Source organism: Tubulanus polymorphus, chromosome 7 (assembly GCF_964204645.1).
Source record: "Tubulanus polymorphus chromosome 7, tnTubPoly1.2, whole genome shotgun sequence".
NCBI classification, from domain to species: domain Eukaryota; kingdom Metazoa; phylum Nemertea; class Palaeonemertea; order Tubulaniformes; family Tubulanidae; genus Tubulanus; species Tubulanus polymorphus.
In genome coordinates, this window is record NC_134031.1 from 21,447,132 (window position 1) to 21,469,120 (window position 21,989).

Sequence of the window (21,989 nt, forward strand, 5' to 3'; positions counted from 1 at the left end):
CAATCTGAAAAGATGGGTTAAGGCGTATTGAACTGATTTCAAATAGATAGGTGGAAAGATTAAGAATTTTCTGGCTATTTATGCTCCTGAAGATGATGGACTCGATCTGAAATGATAGGTTAAGGTAAACTGAACTGATTTCGAGTAGATGGACTGAAAGATACAGATTTTTCTTGCAAAATAGGGTCCTAAAGATGATGAATTCTATCTTAATTGATGGGTTAGGGTGTACTGAACTGATTTCAAATAGATTGGTTGAAAGAATCAGAATTTTCTGGCTGCTTTTGGTTCTGAAGATGATGGATTCAATCTGAAAAGATGTGTTAAGGCGTATTGAACTGATTTCAAATAGATAGGTGGAAAGATTAAGAATTTTCTGGCTATTTATGCTCCTGAAGATGATGGACTCGATCTGAAATGATAGGTTAAGGTAGACTGAACTGATTTCGAGTAGATGGACTGAAAGATACAGATTTTTCTTGCAAAATAGGGTCCTAAAGATGATGAATTCTATCTTAATTGATGGGTTAGGGTGAACTGAACTGATTTCAAATAGATGGGTGGAAAGAATCAGAATTTTCTGGCTGCCTTTGGTTCTGAAGATGATGGACTCAATCTGAAAAGATAGGCTAAGGCGTATTGAACTGATTTCAAATACATAGGTGGAAAGATTAAGAATTTTCTGGCTATTTATGCTCCCGAAGATGATGGACTCGATCTGAAATGATAGGTTAAGGTAAACTGAACTGATTTCGAGTAGATGGACTGAAAGATACAGATTTTTCTTGCAAAATAGGGTCCTAAAGATGATGAATTCTATCTTAATTGATGGGTTAGGGTGTACTGAACTGATTTCAAATAGATAGGTTGAAAGAATCAGAATTTTCTGGCTGCTTTTGGTTCTGAAGATGATGGATTCAATCTGAAAAGATGTGTTAAGGCGTATTGAACTGATTTCAAATAGATAGGTGGAAAGATTAAGAATTTCCTGGCTATTTATGCTCCTGAAGATGATGGACTCGATCTGAAATGATAGGTTAAGGTAAACTGAACTGATTTCGAGTAGATGGACTGAAAGATACAGATTTTTCTTGCAAAATAGGGTCCTAAAGATGATGAATTCTATCTTAATTGATGGGTTAGGGTGTACTGAACTGATTTCAAATAGATAGGTGGAAAGAATCAGAATTTTCTGGCTGCCTTTGGTTCTGAAGATGATGGACTCAATCTGAAAAGATGGGCTAAGGCGTATTGAACTGATTTCAAATAGATAGGTGGAAAGATTAAGAATTTTCTGGCTATTTATGCTCCTGAAGATGATGGACTCGATCTGAAATGATAGGTTAAGGTAGACTGAACTGATTTCGAGTAGATGGACCGAAAGATACAGATTTTTCTTGCAAAAAAGGGTCCTAAAGATGATGAGTTCTATCTTAATTGATGGGTTAGGGTGTACTGAACTGATTTCAAATAGATAGGTGGAAAGATTAAGAATTTTCGGGCTATTTATGCTCCTGAAGATGATGGACTCGATCTGAAATGATAGGTTAAGGTAAACTGAACTGATTTCGAGTAGATGGACTGAAAGATACAGATTTTTCTTGCAAAATAGGGTCCTAAAGATGATGAATTCTATCTTAATTGATGGGTTAGGGTGTACTGAACTGATTTCAAATAGATAGGTTGAAAGAATCAGAATTTTCTTGCTGCTTTTGGTTCTGAAGATGATGGATTCAATCTGAAAAGATGTGTTAAGGCGTATTGAAACTGATTTCAAATAGATAGGTGGAAAGATTAAGAATTTTCTGGCTATTTATGCTCCTGAAGATGATGGACTCCATCTGAAATGATAGGTTAAGGTAAACTGAACTGATTTCGAGCAGATGGACTGAAAGATACAGATTTTTCTTGCAAAATAGGGTCCTAAAGATGATGAGTTCTATCTTAATTGATGGGTTAGGGTGTACTGAACTGATTTCAAATAGATAGGTGGAAAGAATCAGAATTTTCTGGCTGCTTTTGGTTCTGAAGATGATGGATTCAATCTGAAAAGATGTGTTAAGGCGTATTGAACTGATTTCAAATAGATAGGTGGAAAGATTAAGAATTTTCTGGCTATTTATGCTCCTGAAGATGATGGACTCGATCTGAAATGATAGGTTAAGGTAAACTGAACTGATTTCGAGTAGATGGACTGAAAGATACAGATTTTTCTTGCAAAATAGGGTCCTAAAGATGATGAATTCTATCTTAATTGATGGGTTAGGGTGAACTGAACTGATTTCAAATAGATGGGTGGAAAGAATCAGAATTTTCTGGCTGCCTTTGGTTCTGAAGATGATGGACTCAATCTGAAAAGATAGGCTAAGGCGTATTGAACTGATTTAAAATAGATAGGTGGAACGATTAAGAATTTTCTGGCTATTTATGCTCCTGAAGATGATGGACTCGATCTGAAATGATAGGTTAAGGTAGACTGAACTGATTTCGAGTAGATGGACTGAAAGATACAGATTTTTCTTGCAAAATAGGGTCCTAAAGATGATGAGTTCTATCTTAATTGATGGGTTAGGGTGTACTGAACTGATTTCAAATAGATAGGTTGAAAGAATCAGAATTTTCTGGCTGCTTTTGGTTCTGAAGATGATGGATTCAATCTGAAAAGATGGGTTAAGGCGTATTGAACTGATGTCAAATAGATAGGTGGAAAGATTAAGAATTTTCTGGCTATTTATGCTCCTGAAGATGATGGACTCGATCTGAAATGATAGGTTAAGGTAGACTGAACTGATTTCGAGTAGATGGACCGAAAGATACAGATTTTTCTTGCAAAAAAGGGTCCTAAAGATGATGAGTTCTATCTTAATTGATGGGTTAGGGTGTACTGAACTGATTTCAAATAGATAGGTGGAAAGATTAAGAATTTTCGGGCTATTTATGCTCCTGAAGATGATGGACTCGATCTGAAATGATAGGTTAAGGTAAACTGAACTGATTTCGAATAGATGGACTGAAAGATACAGATTTTTCTTGCAAAATAGGGTCCTAAAGATGATGAATTCTATCTTAATTGATGGGTTAGGGTGTACTGAACTGATTTCAAATAGATAGGTTGAAAGAATCAGAATTTTCTGGCTGCTTTTGGTTCTGAAGATGATGGATTCAATCTGAAAAGATGGGTTAAGGCGTATTGAACTGATTTCAAATGGATAGGTGGAAAGATTAAGAATTTTCTGGCTATTTATGCTCCTGAAGATGATGGACTCGATCTGAAATGATAGGTTAAGGTAGACTGAACTGATTTCGAGTAGATGGACTGAAAGATACAGATTTTTCTTGCAAAATAGGGTCCTAAAGATGATGAGTTCTATCTTAATTGATGGGTTAGGGTGTACTGAACTGATTTCAAATAGATAGGTGGAAAGATTAAGAATTTTCTGGCTATTTATGCTCCTGAAGATGATGGACTCGATCTGAAATGATAGGTTAAGGTAAACTGAACTGATTTCGAATAGATGGACTGAAAGATACAGATTTTTCTTGCAAAATAGGGTCCTAAAGATGATGAATTCTATCTTAATTGATGGGTTAGTGTGTACTGAACTGATTTCAAATAGATAGGTTGAAAGATTAAGAATTTTCTGGCTGCTTTTGGTTCTGAAGATGATGGATTCAATCTGAAAAGATGTGTTAAGGCGTATTGAACTGATTTCGAATAGATAGGTGGAAAGATTAAGAATTTTCTGGCTATTTATGCTCCTGAAGATGATGGACTCGATCTGAAATGATAGGTTATGGTAAACTGAACTGATTTCGAGTAGATGGACTGAAAGATACAGATTTTTCTTGCAAAATAGGGTCCTAAAGATGATGAATTCTATCTTAATTGATGGGTTAGGGTGTACTGAACTGATTTCAAATAGATAGGTTGAAAGAATCAGAATTTTCTGGCTGCTTTTGGTTCTGAAGATGATGGATTCAATCTGAAAAGATGTGTTAAGGCGTATTGAACTGATTTCAAATAGATAGGTGGAAAGATTAAGAATTTTCTGGCTATTTATGCTCCTGAAGATGATGGACTCGATCTGAAATGATAGGTTAAGGTAGACTGAACTGATTTCGAATAGATGGACTGAAAGATACAGATTTTTCTTGCAAAATAGGGTCCTAAAGATGATGAATTCTATCTTAATTGATGGGTTAGGGTGTACTGAACTGATTTCAAATAGATAGGTTGAAAGAATCAGAATTTTCTGGCTGCTTTTGGTTCTGAAGATGATGGATTCAATCTGAAAAGATGTGTTAAGGCGTATTGAACTGATTTCAAATAGATAGGTGGAAAGATTAAGAATTTTCTGGCTATTTATGCTCCTGAAGATGATGGACTCGATCTGAAATGATAGGTTAAGGTAGACTGAACTGATTTCGAGTAGATGGACTGAAATATACAGATTTTTCTTGCAAAATAGGGTCCTAAAGATGATGAATTATATCTTAATTGATGGGTTAGGGTGAACTGAACTGATTTCAAATAGATAGGTGGAAAGATTAAGAATTTTCTGGCTATTTATGCTCCTGAAGATGATGGACTCGATCTGAAATGATAGGTTAAGGTAAACTGAACTGATTTCGAGTAGATGGACTGAAAGATACAGATTTTTCTTGCAAAATAGGGTCCTAAAGATTATGAATTCTATCTTAATTGATGGGTTAGGGTGTACTGAACTGATTTCAAATAGATAGGTTGAAAGAATCAGAATTTTCTGGCTGCTTTTGGTTCTGAAGATGATGGATTCAATCTGAAAAGATGTGTTAAGGCGTATTGAACTGATTTCAAATAGATAGGTGGAAAGATTAAGAATTTCCTGGCTATTTATGCTCCTGAAGATGATGGACTCGATCTGAAATGATAGGTTAAGGTAAACTGAACTGATTTCGAGTAGATGGACTGAAAGATACAGATTTTTCTTGCAAAATAGGGTCCTAAAGATGATGAATTCTATCTTAATTGATGGGTTAGGGTGTACTGAACTGATTTCAAATAGATAGGTTGAAAGAATCAGAATTTTCTGGCTGCTTTTGGTTCTGAAGATGATGGATTCAATCTGAAAAGATGTGTTAAGGCGTATTGAACTGATTTCAAATAGATAGGTGGAAAGATTAAGAATTTCCTGGCTATTTATGCTCCTGAAGATGATGGACTCGATCTGAAATGATAGGTTAAGGTAAACTGAACTGATTTCGAGTAGATGGACTGAAAGATACAGATTTTTCTTGCAAAATAGGGTCCTAAAGATGATGAATTCTATATTAATTGATGTGTTAGGGTGTACTGAACTGATTTCAAATAGATAGGTTGAAAGAATCAGAATTTTCTGGCTGCTTTTGGTTCTGAAGATGATGGATTCAATCTGAAAAGATGTGTTAAGGCGTATTGAACTGATTTCAAATAGATAGGTGGAAAGATTAAGAATTTTTCTGGCTATTTATGCTCCTGAAGATGATGGACTCGATCTGAAATGATAGGTTAAGGTAGACTGAACTGATTTCGAGTAGATGGACTGAAAGATACAGATTTTTCTTGCAAAATAGGGTCCTAAAGATGATGAGTTCTATCTTAATTGATGGGTTAGGGTGTACTGAACTGATTTCAAATAGATAGGTGGAAAGATTAAGAATTTTCTGGCTATTTATGCTCCTGAAGATGATGGACTCGATCTGAAATGATAGGTTAAGGTAAACTGAACTGATTTCGAATAGATGGACTGAAAGATACAGATTTTTCTTGCAAAATAGGGTCCTAAAGATGATGAATTCTATCTTAATTGATGGGTTAGGGTGAACTGAACTGATTTCAAATAGATAGGTGGAAAGAATCAGAATTTTCTGGCTGCCTTTGGTTCTGAAGATGATGGACTCAATCTGAAAAGATGGGCTAAGGCGTATTGAACTGATTTCAAATAGATAGGTGGAAAGATTAAGAATTTTCTGGCTATTTATGCTCCTGAAGATGATGGACTCGATCTGAAATGATAGGTTAAGGTAAACTGAACTGATTTCGAGTAGATGGACTGAAAGATACAGATTTTTCTTGCAAAATAGGGTCCTAAAGATGATGAATTCTATCTTAATTGATGGGTTAGGGTGTACTGAACTGATTTCAAATAGATAGGTTGAAAGATTAAGAATTTTCTGGCTGCTTTTGGTTCTGAAGATGATGGATTCAATCTGAAAAGATGTGTTAAGGCGTATTGAACTGATTTCGAATAGATAGGTGGAAAGATTAAGAATTTTCTGGCTATTTATGCTCCTGAAGATGATGGACTCGATCTGAAATGATAGGTTATGGTAAACTGAACTGATTTCGAGTAGATGGACTGAAAGATACAGATTTTTCTTGCAAAATAGGGTCCTAAAGATGATGAATTCTATCTTAATTGATGGGTTAGGGTGTACTCAACTGATTTCAAATAGATAGGTTGAAAGAATCAGAATTTTCTGGCTGCTTTTGGTTCTGAAGATGATGGATTCAATCTGAAAAGAAGTGTTAAGGCGTATTGAACTGATTTCAAATAGATAGGTGGAAAGATTAAGAATTTTCTGGCTATTTATGCTCCTGAAGATGATGGACTCGATCTGAAATGATAGGTTAAGGTAGACTGAACTGATTTCGAGTAGATGGACTGAAAGATACAGATTTTTCTTGCAAAATAGGGTCCTAAAGATGATGAATTCTATCTTAATTGATGGGTTAGGGTGAACTGAACTGATTTCAAATAGATAGGTGGAAAGAATCAGAATTTTCTGGCTGCCTTTGGTTCTGAAGATGATGGACTCAATCTGAAAAGATGGGCTAAGGCGTATTGAACTGATTTCAAATAGATAGGTGGAAAGATTAAGAATTTTCTGGCTATTTATGCTCCTGAAGATGATGGACTCGATCTGAAATGATAGGTTAAGGTAAACTGAACTGATTTCGAGCAGATGGACTGAAAGATACAGATTTTTCTTGCAAAATAGGGTCCTAAAGATGATGAGTTCTATCTTAATTGATGGGTTAGGGTGTTCTGAACTGATTTCAAATAGATAGGTGGAAAGAATCAGAATTTTCTGGCTGCTTTTGGTTCTGAAGATGATGGATTCAATCTGAAAAGATGGGTTAAGGCGTATTGAACTGATTTCAAATAGATAGGGGGAAAGATTAAGAATTTTCTGGCTATTTATGCTCCTGAAGATGATGGACTCGATCTGAAATGATAGGTTAAGGTAGACTGAACTGATTTCGAGTAGATGGACTGAAAGATACAGATTTTTCTTGCAAAATAGGGTCCTAAAGATGATGAGTTCTATCTTAATTGATGGGTTAGGGTGTACTGAACTGATTTCAAATAGATAGGTTGAAAGAATCAGAATTTTCTGGCTGCTTTTGGTTCTGAAGATGATGGATTCAATCTGAAAAGATGGGTTAAGGCGTATTGAACTGATGTCAAATAGATAGGTGGAAAGATTAAGAATTTTCTGGCTATTTATGCTCCTGAAGATGATGGACTCGATCTGAAATGATAGGTTAAGGTAGACTGAACTGATTTCGAGTAGATGGACTGAAAGATACAGATTTTTCTTGCAAAATAGGGTCCTAAAGATGATGAATTCTATCTTAATTGATGGGTTAGGGTGAACTGAACTGATTTCAAATAGATGGGTGGAAAGAATCAGAATTTTCTGGCTGCCTTTGGTTCTGAAGATGATGGATTCAATCTGAAAAGATGTGTTAAGGCGTATTGAACTGATTTCAAATAGATTGGTGGAAAGATTAAGAATTTTCTGGCTATTCATGCTCCTGAAGATGATGGACTCGATCTGAAATGATAGGTTAAGGTAAACTGAACTGATTTCGAGTAGATGGACTGAAAGATACAGATTTTTCTTGCAAAATAGGGTCCTAAAGATGATGAATTCTATCTTAATTGATGGGTTAGGGTGTACTGAACTGATTTCAAATAGATGGGTGGAAAGAATCAGAATTTTCTGGCTGCCTTTGGTTCTGAAGATGATGGACTCAATCTTAAAAGATAGGCTAAGGTGTATTGAACTGATTTCAAATAGATAGGTGGAAAGATTAAGAATTTTCTGGCTATTTATGCTCCTGAAGATGATGGACTCGATCTGAAATGATAGGTTAAGGTAGACTGAACTGATTTCGAGTAGATGGACTGAAAGATACAGATTTTTCTTGCAAAATAGGGTCCTAAAGATGATGAATTATATCTTAATTGATGGGTTAGGGTGAACTGAACTGATTTCAAATAGATAGGTGGAAAGATTAAGAATTTTCTGGCTATTTATGCTCCTGAAGATGATGGACTCGATCTGAAATGATAGGTTAAGGTAAACTGAACTGATTTCGAGTAGATGGACTGAAAGATACAGATTTTTCTTGCAAAATAGGGTCCTAAAGATGATGAATTCTATATTAATTGATGGGTTAGGGTGTACTGAACTGATTTCAAATAGATAGGTTGAAAGAATCAGAATTTTCTGGCTGCTTTTGGTTCTGAAGATGATGGATTCAATCTGAAAAGATGTGTTAAGGCGTATTGAACTGATTTCAAATAGATAGGTGGAAAGATTAAGAATTTTTCTGGCTATTTATGCTCCTGAAGATGATGGACTCGATCTGAAATGATAGGTTAAGGTAGACTGAACTGATTTCGAGTAGATGGACTGAAAGATACAGATTTTTCTTGCAAAATAGGGTCCTAAAGATGATGAGTTCTATCTTAATTGATGGGTTAGGGTGTACTGAACTGATTTCAAATAGATAGGTGGAAAGATTAAGAATTTTCTGGCTATTTATGCTCCTGAAGATGATGGACTCGATCTGAAATGATAGGTTAAGGTAAACTGAACTGATTTCGAATAGATGGACTGAAAGATACAGATTTTTCTTGCAAAATAGGGTCCTAAAGATGATGAATTCTATCTTAATTGATGGGTTAGGGTGAACTGAACTGATTTCAAATAGATAGGTGGAAAGAATCAGAATTTTCTGGCTGCCTTTGGTTCTGAAGATGATGGACTCAATCTGAAAAGATGGGCTAAGGCGTATTGAACTGATTTCAAATAGATAGGTGGAAAGATTAAGAATTTTCTGGCTATTTATGCTCCTGAAGATGATGGACTCGATCTGAAATGATAGGTTAAGGTAAACTGAACTGATTTCGAGTAGATGGACTGAAAGATACAGATTTTTCTTGCAAAATAGGGTCCTAAAGATGATGAATTCTATCTTAATTGATGGGTTAGGGTGTACTGAACTGATTTCAAATAGATAGGTTGAAAGATTAAGAATTTTCTGGCTGCTTTTGGTTCTGAAGATGATGGATTCAATCTGAAAAGATGTGTTAAGGCGTATTGAACTGATTTCGAATAGATAGGTGGAAAGATTAAGAATTTTCTGGCTATTTATGCTCCTGAAGATGATGGACTCGATCTGAAATGATAGGTTATGGTAAACTGAACTGATTTCGAGTAGATGGACTGAAAGATACAGATTTTTCTTGCAAAATAGGGTCCTAAAGATGATGAATTCTATATTAATTGATGGGTTAGGGTGTACTGAACTGATTTCAAATAGATAGGTTGAAAGAATCAGAATTTTCTGGCTGCTTTTGGTTCTGAAGATGATGGATTCAATCTGAAAAGATGTGTTAAGGCGTATTGAACTGATTTCAAATAGATAGGTGGAAAGATTAAGAATTTTTCTGGCTATTTATGCTCCTGAAGATGATGGACTCGATCTGAAATGATAGGTTAAGGTAGACTGAACTGATTTCGAGTAGATGGACTGAAAGATACAGATTTTTCTTGCAAAATAGGGTCCTAAAGATGATGAGTTCTATCTTAATTGATGGGTTAGGGTGTACTGAACTGATTTCAAATAGATAGGTGGAAAGATTAAGAATTTTCTGGCTATTTATGCTCCTGAAGATGATGGACTCGATCTGAAATGATAGGTTAAGGTAAACTGAACTGATTTCGAATAGATGGACTGAAAGATACAGATTTTTCTTGCAAAATAGGGTCCTAAAGATGATGAATTCTATCTTAATTGATGGGTTAGGGTGAACTGAACTGATTTCAAATAGATAGGTGGAAAGAATCAGAATTTTCTGGCTGCCTTTGGTTCTGAAGATGATGGACTCAATCTGAAAAGATGGGCTAAGGCGTATTGAACTGATTTCAAATAGATAGGTGGAAAGATTAAGAATTTTCTGGCTATTTATGCTCCTGAAGATGATGGACTCGATCTGAAATGATAGGTTAAGGTAAACTGAACTGATTTCGAGTAGATGGACTGAAAGATACAGATTTTTCTTGCAAAATAGGGTCCTAAAGATGATGAATTCTATCTTAATTGATGGGTTAGGGTGTACTGAACTGATTTCAAATAGATAGGTTGAAAGATTAAGAATTTTCTGGCTGCTTTTGGTTCTGAAGATGATGGATTCAATCTGAAAAGATGTGTTAAGGCGTATTGAACTGATTTCGAATAGATAGGTGGAAAGATTAAGAATTTTCTGGCTATTTATGCTCCTGAAGATGATGGACTCGATCTGAAATGATAGGTTATGGTAAACTGAACTGATTTCGAGTAGATGGACTGAAAGATACAGATTTTTCTTGCAAAATAGGGTCCTAAAGATGATGAATTCTATCTTAATTGATGGGTTAGGGTGTACTCAACTGATTTCAAATAGATAGGTTGAAAGAATCAGAATTTTCTGGCTGCTTTTGGTTCTGAAGATGATGGATTCAATCTGAAAAGAAGTGTTAAGGCGTATTGAACTGATTTCAAATAGATAGGTGGAAAGATTAAGAATTTTCTGGCTATTTATGCTCCTGAAGATGATGGACTCGATCTGAAATGATAGGTTAAGGTAGACTGAACTGATTTCGAGTAGATGGACTGAAAGATACAGATTTTTCTTGCAAAATAGGGTCCTAAAGATGATGAATTCTATCTTAATTGATGGGTTAGGGTGAACTGAACTGATTTCAAATAGATAGGTTGAAAGAATCAGAATTTTCTGGCTGCCTTTGGTTCTGAAGATGATGGACTCAATCTGAAAAGATGGGCTAAGGCGTATTGATCTGATTTCAAATAGATAGGTGGAAAGATTAAGAATTTTCTGGCTATTAATGCTCCTGAAGATGATGGACTCGATCTGAAATGATAGGTTAAGGTAAACTGAACTGATTTCGAGCAGATGGACTGAAAGATACAGATTTTTCTTGCAAAATAGGGTCCTAAAGATGATGAGTTCTATCTTAATTGATGGGTTAGGGTGTACTGAACTGATTTCAAATAGATAGGTGGAAAGAATCAGAATTTTCTGGCTGCTTTTGGTTCTGAAGATGATGGATTCAATCTGAAAAGATGGGTTAAGGCGTATTGAACTGATTTCAAATAGATAGGGGGAAAGATTAAGAATTTTCTGGCTATTTATGCTCCTGAAGATGATGGACTCGATCTGAAATGATAGGTTAAGGTAGACTGAACTGATTTCGAGTAGATGGACTGAAAGATACAGATTTTTCTTGCAAAATAGGGTCCTAAAGATGATGAGTTCTATCTTAATTGATGGGTTAGGGTGTACTGAACTGATTTCAAATAGATAGGTTGAAAGAATCAGAATTTTCTGGCTGCTTTTGGTTCTGAAGATGATGGATTCAATCTGAAAAGATGGGTTAAGGCGTATTGAACTGATGTCAAATAGATAGGTGGAAAGATTAAGAATTTTCTGGCTATTTATGCTCCTGAAGATGATGGACTCGATCTGAAATGATAGGTTAAGGTAGACTGAACTGATTTCGAGTAGATGGACTGAAAGATACAGATTTTTCTTGCAAAATAGGGTCCTAAAGATGATGAATTCTATCTTAATTGATGGGTTAGGGTGAACTGAACTGATTTCAAATAGATGGGTGGAAAGAATCAGAATTTTCTGGCTGCCTTTGGTTCTGAAGATGATGGATTCAATCTGAAAAGATGTGTTAAGGCGTATTGAACTGATTTCAAATAGATTGGTGGAAAGATTAAGAATTTTCTGGCTATTCATGCTCCTGAAGATGATGGACTCGATCTGAAATGATAGGTTAAGGTAAACTGAACTGATTTCGAGTAGATGGACTGAAAGATACAGATTTTTCTTGCAAAATAGGGTCCTAAAGATGATGAATTCTATCTTAATTGATGGGTTAGGGTGTACTGAACTGATTTCAAATAGATGGGTGGAAAGAATCAGAATTTTCTGGCTGCCTTTGGTTCTGAAGATGATGGACTCAATCTGAAAAGATAGGCTAAGGTGTATTGAACTGATTTCAAATAGATAGGTGGAAAGATTAAGAATTTTCTGGCTATTTATGCTCCTGAAGATGATGGACTCGATCTGAAATGATAGGTTAAGGTAGACTGAACTGATTTCGAGTAGATGGACTGAAAGATACAGATTTTTCTTGCAAAATAGGGTCCTAAAGATGATGAATTCTATCTTAATTGATGGGTTAGGGTGTACTGAACTGATTTCAAATAGATAGGTTGAAAGATTAAGAACTTTCTGGCTGCTTTTGGTTCTGCAGATGATGGATTCAATCTGAAAAGATGGGTTTAGGCGTATTGAACTGATTTCAAATGGATAGGTGGAAAGATTAAGAATTTTCTGGCTATTTATGCTCCTGAAGATGATGGACTCGATCTGAAATGATAGGTTAAGGTAAACTGAACTGATTTCGAGTAGATGGACTGAAAGATATAGATTTTTCTTGCAAAATAGGGTCCTAAAGATGATGAATTCTATCTTAATTGATGGGTTAGGGTGTACTGAACTGATTTCAAATAGATAGGTTGAAAGAATCAGAATTTTCTGGCTGCCTTTGGTTCTGAAGATGATGGACTCAATCTGAAAAGATGGGTTAAGGCGTATTGAACTGATTTCAAATAGATAGGTGGAAAGATTAAGAATTTTCTGGCTATTTATGCTCCTGAAGATGATGGACTCGATCTGAAATGATAGGTTAAGGTAAACTGAACTGATTTCGAGTAGATGGACTGAAAGATACAGATTTTTCTTGCAAAATAGGGTCCTAAAGATGATGAATTCTATCTTAATTGATGGGTTAGGGTGTACTGAACTGATTTCAAATAGATTGGTTGAAAGAATCAGAATTTTCTGGCTGCTTGTGGTTCTGAAGATGATGGATTCAATCTGAAAAGATGTGTTAAGGCGTATTGAACTGATTTCAAATAGATAGGTGGAAAGATTAAGAATTTTCTGGCTATTTATGCTCCTGAAGATGATGGACTCGATCTGAAATGATAGGTTAAGGTAGACTGAACTGATTTCGAGTAGATGGACTGAAAGATACAGATTTTTCTTGCAAAATAGGGTCCTAAAGATGATGAATTCTATCTTAATTGATGGGTTAGGGTGAACTGAACTGATTTCAAATAGATGGGTGGAAAGAATCAGAATTTTCTGGCTGCCTTTGGTTCTGAAGATGATGGACTCAATCTGAAAAGATAGGCTAAGGCGTATTGAACTGATTTCAAATACATAGGTGGAAAGATTAAGAATTTTCTGGCTATTTATGCTCCTGAAGATGATGGACTCGATCTGAAATGATAGGTTAAGGTAAACTGAACTGATTTCGAGTAGATGGACTGAAAGATACAGATTTTTCTTGCAAAATAGGGTCCTAAAGATGATGAATTCTATCTTAATTGATGGGTTAGGGTGTACTGAACTGATTTCAAATAGATAGGTTGAAAGAATCAGAATTTTCTGGCTGCTTTTGGTTCTGAAGATGATGGATTCAATCTGAAAAGATGTGTTAAGGCGTATTGAACTGATTTCAAATAGATAGGTGGAAAGATTAAGAATTTCCTGGCTATTTATGCTCCTGAAGATGATGGACTCGATCTGAAATGATAGGTTAAGGTAAACTGAACTGATTTCGAGTAGATGGACTGAAAGATACAGATTTTTCTTGCAAAATAGGGTCCTAAAGATGATGAATTCTATCTTAATTGATGGGTTAGGGTGTACTGAACTGATTTCAAATAGATAGGTTGAAAGAATCAGAATTTTCTGGCTGCTTTTGGTTCTGAAGATGATGGATTCAATCTGAAAAGATGTGTTAAGGCGTATTGAACTGATTTCAAATAGATAGGTGGAAAGATTAAGAATTTTCTGGCTATTTATGCTCCTGAAGATGATGGACTCGATCTGAAATGATAGGTTAAGGTAGACTGAACTGATTTCGAGTAGATGGACTGAAAGATACAGATTTTTCTTGCAAAATAGGGTCCTAAAGATGATGAGTTCTATCTTAATTGATGGGTTAGGGTGTACTGAACTGATTTCAAATAGATAGGTGGAAAGATTAAGAATTTTCTGGCTATTTATGCTCCTGAAGATGATGGACTCGATCTGAAATGATAGGTTAAGGTAAACTGAACTGATTTCGAATAGATGGACTGAAAGATACAGATTTTTCTTGCAAAATAGGGTCCTAAAGATGATGAATTCTATCTTAATTGATGGGTTAGGGTGTACTGAACTGATTTCAAATAGATAGGTTGAAAGATTAAGAATTTTCTGGCTGCTTTTGGTTCTGAAGATGATGGATTCAATCTGAAAAGATGTGTTAAGGCGTATTGAACTGATTTCGAATAGATAGGTGGAAAGATTAAGAATTTTCTGGCTATTTATGCTCCTGAAGATGATGGACTCGATCTGAAATGATAGGTTATGGTAAACTGAACTGATTTCGAGTAGATGGACTGAAAGATACAGATTTTTCTTGCAAAATAGGGTCCTAAAGATGATGAATTCTATCTTAATTGATGGGTTAGGGTGTACTGAACTGATTTCAAATAGATAGGTTGAAAGAATCAGAATTTTCTGGCTGCTTTTGGTTCTGAAGATGATGGATTCAATCTGAAAAGATGTGTTAAGGCGTATTGAACTGATTTCAAATAGATAGGTGGAAAGATTAAGAATTTTCTGGCTATTTATGCTCCTGAAGATGATGGACTCGATCTGAAATGATAGGTTAAGGTAGACTGAACTGATTTCGAGTAGATGGACTGAAAGATACAGATTTTTCTTGCAAAATAGGGTCCTAAAGATGATGAATTCTATCTTAATTGATGGGTTAGGGTGAACTGAACTGATTTCAAATAGATAGGTGGAAAGAATCAGAATTTTCTGGCTGCCTTTGGTTCTGAAGATGATGGACTCAATCTGAAAAGATAGGCTAAGGCGTATTGAACTGATTTCAAATAGATAGGTGGAAAGATTAAGAATTTTCTGGCTATTTATGCTCCTGAAGATGATGGACTCGATCTGAAATGATAGGTTAAGGTAAACTGAACTGATTTCGAGTAGATGGACTGAAAGATACAGATTTTTCTTGCAAAATAGGGTCCTAAAGATGATGAATTCTATCTTAATTGATGGGTTAGGGTGTACTGAACTGATTTCAAATAGATAGGTTGAAAGAATCAGAATTTTCTGGCTGCTTTTGGTTCTGAAGATGATGGATTCAATCTGAAAAGATGTGTTAAGGCGTATTGAACTGATTTCAAATAGATAGGTGGAAAGATTAAGAATTTCCTGGCTATTTATGCTCCTGAAGATGATGGACTCGATCTGAAATGATAGGTTAAGGTAAACTGAACTGATTTCGAGTAGATGGACTGAAAGATACAGATTTTTCTTGCAAAATAGGGTCCTAAAGATGATGAATTCTATATTAATTGATGGGTTAGGGTGTACTGAACTGATTTCAAATAGATAGGTTGAAAGAATCAGAATTTTCTGGCTGCTTTTGGTTCTGAAGATGATGGATTCAATCTGAAAAGATGTGTTAAGGCGTATTGAACTGATTTCAAATAGATAGGTGGAAAGATTAAGAATTTTTCTGGCTATTTATGCTCCTGAAGATGATGGACTCGATCTGAAATGATAGGTTAAGGTAGACTGAACTGATTTCGAGTAGATGGACTGAAAGATACAGATTTTTCTTGCAAAATAGGGTCCTAAAGATGATGAGTTCTATCTTAATTGATGGGTTAGGGTGTACTGAACTGATTTCAAATAGATAGGTGGAAAGATTAAGAATTTTCTGGCTATTTATGCTCCTGAAGATGATGGACTCGATCTGAAATGATAGGTTAAGGTAAACTGAACTGATTTCGAGTAGATGGACTGAAAGATACAGATTTTTCTTGCAAAATAGGGTCCTAAAGATGATGAATTCTATCTTAATTGATGGGTTAGGGTGAACTGAACTGATTTCAAATAGATAGGTGGAAAGAATCAGAATTTTCTGGCTGCCTTTGGTTCTGAAGATGATGGACTCAATCTGAAAAGATGGGCTAAGGCGTATTGAACTGATTTCAAATAGATAGGTGGAAAGATTAAGAATTTTCTGGCTATTTATGCTCCTGAAGATGATGGACTCGATCTGAAATGATAGGTTAAGGTAAACTGAACTGATTTCGAGTAGATGGACTGAAAGATACAGATTTTTCTTGCAAAATAGGGTCCTAAAGATGATGAATTCTATCTTAATTGATGGGTTAGGGTGTACTGAACTGATTTCAAATGGATAGATGGAAAGATTAAGAATTTTCTGGCTATTTATGCTCCTGAAGATGATGGACTCGATCTGAAATGATAGGTTAAGGTAAACTGAACTGATTTCGAGTAAATGGACTGAAAGATACAGATTTTTCTTGCAAAATAGGGTCCTAAAGATGATGAATTCTATCTTAATTGATGGGTTAGGGTGAACTGAACTGATTTCAAATAGATAGGTGGAAAGAATCAGAATTTTCTGGCTGCCTTTGGTTCTGAAGATGATGGACTCAATCTGAAAAGATGTGTTAAGGCGTATTGAACTGATTTCAAATAGATAGGTGGAAAGATTAAGAATTTCCTGGCTATTTATGCTCCTGAAGATGATGGACTCGATCTGAAATGATAGGTTAAGGTAAACTGAACTGATTTCGAGTAGATGGACTGAAAGATACAGATTTTTCTTGCAAAATAAGGTCCTAAAGATGATGAATTCTATCTTAATTGATGGGTTAGGGTGTACTGAACTGATTTCAAATAGATAGGTTGAAAGAATCAGAATTTTCTGGCTGCTTTTGGTTCTGAAGATGATGGATTCAATCTGAAAAGATGTGTTAAGGCGTATTGAACTGATTTCGAATAGATAGGTGGAAAGATTAAGAATTTTCTGGCTATTTATGCTCCTGAAGATGATGGACTCGATCTGAAATGATAGGTTATGGTAAACTGAACTGATTTCGAGTAGATGGACTGAAAGATACAGATTTTTCTTGCAAAATAGGGTCCTAAAGATGATGAATTCTATCTTAATTGATGGGTTAGGGTGTACTGAACTGATTTCAAATAGATAGGTTGAAAGAATCAGAATTTTCTGGCTGCTTTTGGTTCTGAAGATGATGGATTCAATCTGAAAAGATGTGTTAAGGCGTATTGAACTGATTTCAAATAGATAGGTGGAAAGATTAAGAATTTTCTGGCTATTTATGCTCCTGAAGATGATGGACTCGATCTGAAATGATAGGTTAAGGTAGACTGAACTGATTTCGAGTAGATGGACTGAAAGATACAGATTTTTCTTGCAAAATAGGGTCCTAAAGATGATGAGTTCTATCTTAATTGATGGGTTAGGGTGTACTGAACTGATTTCAAATAGATAGGTGGAAAGATTAAGAATTTTCTGGCTATTTATGCTCCTGAAGATGATGGACTCGATCTGAAATGATAGGTTAAGGTAAACTGAACTGATTTCGAATAGATGGACTGAAAGATACAGATTTTTCTTGCAAAATAGGGTCCTAAAGATGATGAATTCTATCTTAATTGATGGGTTAGGGTGTACTGAACTGATTTCAAATAGATAGGTTGAAAGATTAAGAATTTTCTGGCTGCTTTTGGTTCTGAAGATGATGGATTCAATCTGAAAAGATGTGTTAAGGCGTATTGAACTGATTTCGAATAGATAGGTGGAAAGATTAAGAATTTTCTGGCTATTTATGCTCCTGAAGATGATGGACTCGATCTGAAATGATAGGTTATGGTAAACTGAACTGATTTCGAGTAGATGGACTGAAAGATACAGATTTTTCTTGCAAAATAGGGTCCTAAAGATGATGAATTCTATCTTAATTGATGGGTTAGGGTGTACTGAACTGATTTCAAATAGATAGGTTGAAAGAATCAGAATTTTCTGGCTGCTTTTGGTTCTGAAGATGATGGATTCAATCTGAAAAGATGTGTTAAGGCGTATTGAACTGATTTCAAATAGATAGGTGGAAAGATTAAGAATTTTCTGGCTATTTATGCTCCTGAAGATGATGGACTCGATCTGAAATGATAGGTTAAGGTAGACTGAACTGATTTCGAGTAGATGGACTGAAAGATACAGATTTTTCTTGCAAAATAGGGTCCTAAAGATGATGAATTCTATCTTAATTGATGGGTTAGGGTGAACTGAACTGATTTCAAATAGATAGGTGGAAAGAATCAGAATTTTCTGGCTGCCTTTGGTTCTGAAGATGATGGACTCAATCTGAAAAGATAGGCTAAGGCGTATTGAACTGATTTCAAATAGATAGGTGGAAAGATTAAGAATTTTCTGGCTATTTATGCTCCTGAAGATGATGGACTCGATCTGAAATGATAGGTTAAGGTAAACTGAACTGATTTCGAGTAGATGGACTGAAAGATACAGATTTTTCTTGCAAAATAGGGTCCTAAAGATGATGAATTCTATCTTAATTGATGGGTTAGGGTGTACTGAACTGATTTCAAATAGATAGGTTGAAAGAATCAGAATTTTCTGGCTGCTTTTGGTTCTGAAGATGATGGATTCAATCTGAAAAGATGTGTTAAGGCGTATTGAACTGATTTCAAATAGATAGGTGGAAAGATTAAGAATTTCCTGGCTATTTATGCTCCTGAAGATGATGGACTCGATCTGAAATGATAGGTTAAGGTAAACTGAACTGATTTCGAGTAGATGGACTGAAAGATACAGATTTTTCTTGCAAAATAGGGTCCTAAAGATGATGAATTCTATATTAATTGATGGGTTAGGGTGTACTGAACTGATTTCAAATAGATAGGTTGAAAGAATCAGAATTTTCTGGCTGCTTTTGGTTCTGAAGATGATGGATTCAATCTGAAAAGATGTGTTAAGGCGTATTGAACTGATTTCAAATAGATAGGTGGAAAGATTAAGAATTTTTCTGGCTATTTATGCTCCTGAAGATGATGGACTCGATCTGAAATGATAGGTTAAGGTAGACTGAACTGATTTCGAGTAGATGGACTGAAAGATACAGATTTTTCTTGCAAAATAGGGTCCTAAAGATGATGAGTTCTATCTTAATTGATGGGTTAGGGTGTACTGAACTGATTTCAAATAGATAGGTGGAAAGATTAAGAATTTTCTGGCTATTTATGCTCCTGAAGATGATGGACTCGATCTGAAATGATAGGTTAAGGTAAACTGAACTGATTTCGAGTAGATGGACTGAAAGATACAGATTTTTCTTGCAAAATAGGGTCCTAAAGATGATGAATTCTATCTTAATTGATGGGTTAGGGTGAACTGAACTGATTTCAAATAGATAGGTGGAAAGAATCAGAATTTTCTGGCTGCCTTTGGTTCTGAAGATGATGGACTCAATCTGAAAAGATGGGCTAAGGCGTATTGAACTGATTTCAAATAGATAGGTGGAAAGATTAAGAATTTTCTGGCTATTTATGCTCCTGAAGATGATGGACTCGATCTGAAATGATAGGTTAAGGTAAACTGAACTGATTTCGAGTAGATGGACTGAAAGATACAGATTTTTCTTGCAAAATAGGGTCCTAAAGATGATGAATTCTATCTTAATTGATGGGTTAGGGTGTACTGAACTGATTTCAAATGGATAGATGGAAAGATTAAGAATTTTCTGGCTATTTATGCTCCTGAAGATGATGGACTCGATCTGAAATGATAGGTTAAGGTAAACTGAACTGATTTCGAGTAAATGGACTGAAAGATACAGATTTTTCTTGCAAAATAGGGTCCTAAAGATGATGAATTCTATCTTAATTGATGGGTTAGGGTGAACTGAATTGATTTCAAATAGATAGGTGGAAAGAATCAGAATTTTCTGGCTGCCTTTGGTTCTGAAGATGATGGACTCAATCTGAAAAGATGTGTTAAGGCGTATTGAACTGATTTCAAATAGATAGGTGGAAAGATTAAGAATTTCCTGGCTATTTATGCTCCTGAAGATGATGGACTCGATCTGAAATGATAGGTTAAGGTAAACTGAACTGATTTCGAGTAGATGGACTGAAAGATACAGATTTTTCTTGCAAAATAAGGTCCTAAAGATGATGAATTCTATCTTAATTGATGGGTTAGGGTGTACTGAACTGATTTCAAATAGATAGGTTGAAAGAATCAGAATTTTCTGGCTGCTTTTGGTTCTGAAGATGATGGATTCAATCTGAAAAGATGTGTTAAGGCGTATTGAACTGATTTCGAATAGATAGGTGGAAAGATTAAGAATTTTCTGGCTATTTATGCTCCTGAAGATGATGGACTCGATCTGAAATGATAGGTTATGGTAAACTGAACTGATTTCGAGTAGATGGACTGAAAGATACAGATTTTTCTTGCAAAATAGGGTCCTAAAGATGATGAATTCTATCTTAATTGATGGGTTAGGGTGTACTGAACTGATTTCAAATAGATAGGTTGAAAGAATCAGAATTTTCTGGCTGCTTTTGGTTCTGAAGATGATGGATTCAATCTGAAAAGATGTGTTAAGGCGTATTGAACTGATTTCAAATAGATAGGTGGAAAGATTAAGAATTTTCTGGCTATTTATGCTCCTGAAGATGATGGACTCGATCTGAAATGATAGGTTAAGGTAGACTGAACTGATTTCGAGTAGATGGACTGAAAGATACAGATTTTTCTTGCAAAATAGGGTCCTAAAGATGATGAATTCTATCTTAATTGATGGGTTAGGGTGAACTGAACTGATTTCAAATAGATACGTGGAAAGATTAAGAATTTTCTGGCTATTTATGCTCCTGAAGATGATGGACTCGATCTGAAATGATAGGTTAAGGTAAACTGAACTGATTTCGAGTAGATGGACTGAAAGATACAGATTTTTCTTGCAAAATAGGGTCCTAAAGATGATGAATTCTATCTTAATTGATGGGTTAGGGTGTACTGAACTGATTTCAAATAGATAGGTTGAAAGAATCAGAATTTTCTGGCTGCTTTTGGTTCTGAAGATGATGGATTCAATCTGAAAAGATGTGTTAAGGCGTATTGAACTGATTTCGAATAGATAGGTGGAAAGATTAAGAATTTTCTGGCTATTTATGCTCCTGAAGATGATGGACTCGATCTGAAATGATAGGTTATGGTAAACTGAACTGATTTCGAGTAGATGGACTGAAAGATACAGATTTTTCTTGCAAAATAGGGTCCTAAAGATGATGAATTCTATCTTAATTGATGGGTTAGGGTGTACTGAACTGATTTCAAATAGATAGGTTGAAAGAATCAGAATTTTCTGGCTGCTTTTGGTTCTGAAGATGATGGATTCAATCTGAAAAGATGTGTTAAGGCGTATTGAACTGATTTCAAATAGATAGGTGGAAAGATTAAGAATTTTCTGGCTATTTATGCTCCTGAAGATGATGGACTCGATCTGAAATGATAGGTTAAGGTAGACTGAACTGATTTCGAGTAGATGGACTGAAAGATACAGATTTTTCTTGCAAAATAGGGTCCTAAAGATGATGAGTTCTATCTTAATTGATGGGTTAGGGTGTACTGAACTGATTTCAAATAGATAGGTG